We start from the raw sequence: 2566 nt of genomic DNA, 5'->3' as shown, positions 1-2566 counted from the left end.
TCTGAGAGTTCAAAGATGTCATCGTGTGTGTGTGTATGTATGTGTGTGAGCTGATGAAATCGTCCTATATAAACTTGCTTCTGAAGTAGTATTAAAGTAATTTGAATCATTATCAAGATGAGATTACTAGTTCAACATTGTCTATCATAACTTAACAATGTTGGGTATAGGTTAAAATTTTGAAGGGAAAATTAATAAATAAGATTAACCTGAGACTTAATGTTGGCCCTGCCCATTATTAACCACTTGGTGGTGGACAAAATGCTAAATTTCTCTATGCTTCTCTTTCCTAATGTATAAAATCACTATAAAAATGATAGTAGTGAGGATCTTTTAGGTTTAGACTGAGGGCTACATGTCAGCATAAGCTCTTAAAGCCACAGTAAGTGTGTGGTTTTAGTATAAGCATTGTTATTACAACTGCTAACATTAGTCTATGACATTGTTTCTTCATCTGCAGAATGGATGATACGATACCAACTGCACAGGTTGTTATTGCTAAGAAAAGGAAGCGAGGGTATGAAACATGTACTGCTACACCATGCACACAGCAATTGTTCATTCTTGTTGCTGTTTAGTCACTAAATCCTGTCTGACTCTTTGCAACCCCATGGACTGTAGCCTGCTAGTTTCCTCTGTCCAGCTGATTTTACAGGTAAGAATATGAGAGTGGGTTGCCATTTCCTTCTCCAGGAGATCTTCCCAAATCTTCCCAGGGACTGAACGTGGCATTATCTTCTTCATTAGCAGGGAGACTTTTTACTGCTAACCTACTAAGCTACCCAATCATTCATTTTCTTCACTGGTGGCTCAGTGGTAAAGAATCTGCCTGCAATGTAGGAGACCTGGATTTGATACTTGGTTTGGGAAGATTCCCCTAGAGAAGGAAATTTCAACCCACTCCAGTATTCTTGACTAGAGAATTTCAAGGACAGAGGAGCCTGGCAGGCTACAGTCCATGGGTTTGTAAAGAGTTGGACATGATTGAGCGACTAACTTATAAGACTTACATTATTGCTAAGTGATTAGACTTAGTCAACATGCATTATAAATACTTTTAATTAGCTCTTGCATTCATTTTTTTATATTTCCATAACCATCTTCCTGTTACTCCTTTTCCAACTCTTATAAGAAGTTCCTGTGGTTTCTGTCTCCGTCTTTCATACCTTTAGTGAACCTCAGCCAGCTTCATCTAAGATACATAAAGATCTTTACTAGAATAGCATACAAGATTCCCTCTTGATCAAATTCCTTTTACCCCTCTACTCATATTAACAACCTTCCAAAATTCCCCATTTCTTAGGGAGTAAAAAGACACTTCCTAAACTTTCTATTCATGGGTTTTATGTCCATTTTCTAACTCATTTCAGACATATCTGCCATTATTTGGGAAATCTACTTCAGTTTAGTAGTAACTTGAGATATCTCAGAAGATGAAGGTCTCCCTTATATGTGGTTACAGGAGTAATTTTGAAATTTTAGAATGTTTTATTTGTCAAATAAACTCAAAATAATCCACGCTCATTGTATCCTGGACATTTATTACTTACTGGAATGGAGTATGATAAATTCAAAGTTGCATGAATGAAAATTGTGGTTTTCTTTCAGGTAATGAAATGAACCCTTATATGAAACACATGGAGAACAGGAACAACATGACAGAGTTTGTCCTACTGGGGCTCACAGAGAGTCCAAAGACACAGAAAATTGTATTTGCGGTGTTTCTGGTCATCTACCTCACCACTGTGGTGGGGAATGTGCTCATCGTGGTCACCATCAATGTCAGTTCATCATTGACGTCTCCCATGTACTTTTTCCTGGCCCATCTCTCCTTTGTTGATGCCTGCTACTCCTTTGTAAGTACCCCCAAACTGATTGCAGATTCACTCTATGAAAAGAAAACTATCTTATTTAATGGTTGTATGACTCAAATCTTCGGGGAACATTTCTTTGGAGGTGCTGAGATAATCCTGCTCGCCGTGATGGCCTATGACCGCTATGTGGCCATCTGCAAGCCCTTGCACTATACCACCATCATGAACTGGCAGGTGTGTGGGCTCCTAGTGGGAGTGGCACGGGTGGGAAGCTTTCTTCATGGATTCATACAGATTGTCTTTATTTTCCACTTACCCTTCTGTGGCTCTAATGTCATAGATCACTTTATGTGTGATCTGAACCCTTTGCTCAAACTTGCCTGCACTGATACCCACACTCGAGGGCTCTTTGTTGCTGCCAACAGTGGTTTGATCTGTCTGTTAAACTTCCTTCTCTTGCTTGTCTCCTATGTGGCCATCCTTTACTCCCTAAAGACCTACAGTTTGGAGGCAGGCACAAAGCCTTCTCCACCTGTGTTTCCCACATCACAGTGGTTGTCTTATTCTTTGTGCCCTGCACATCTGTGTACATGAGACCCGCAGCTACTTTACCTATTGATAAAGCAGTTGCTGTATTCTACACTATGATAACTCCCATGTTAAATCCCTGAATCTATACCTTGAGAAATGCTCAGATGAAAAATTCCATTAAGAAATTGTGCATTAGGAAAGTTATTTTAGCTGACAGATAA

The 2566-nt window shown here is 39.3% G+C and overlaps 1 pseudogene; it reads left to right on the top strand.

Moving 5' to 3' along the window:
- The first annotated feature begins 1610 nt into the window (after positions 1-1610).
- On the top strand, positions 1611-2566 carry LOC129560163 (olfactory receptor 4C46-like; annotated as a pseudogene).

This window comes from Moschus berezovskii, chromosome 16, assembly GCF_049115385.1.
Source record: "Moschus berezovskii isolate FMDL1 chromosome 16, NW_MosBer_1.0, whole genome shotgun sequence".
Lineage (NCBI taxonomy): Eukaryota > Metazoa > Chordata > Mammalia > Artiodactyla > Moschidae > Moschus > Moschus berezovskii.
The sequence above is the reverse complement of the archived record's forward strand: the minus strand, read 5'-3'. Positions and strand labels throughout refer to the sequence as shown.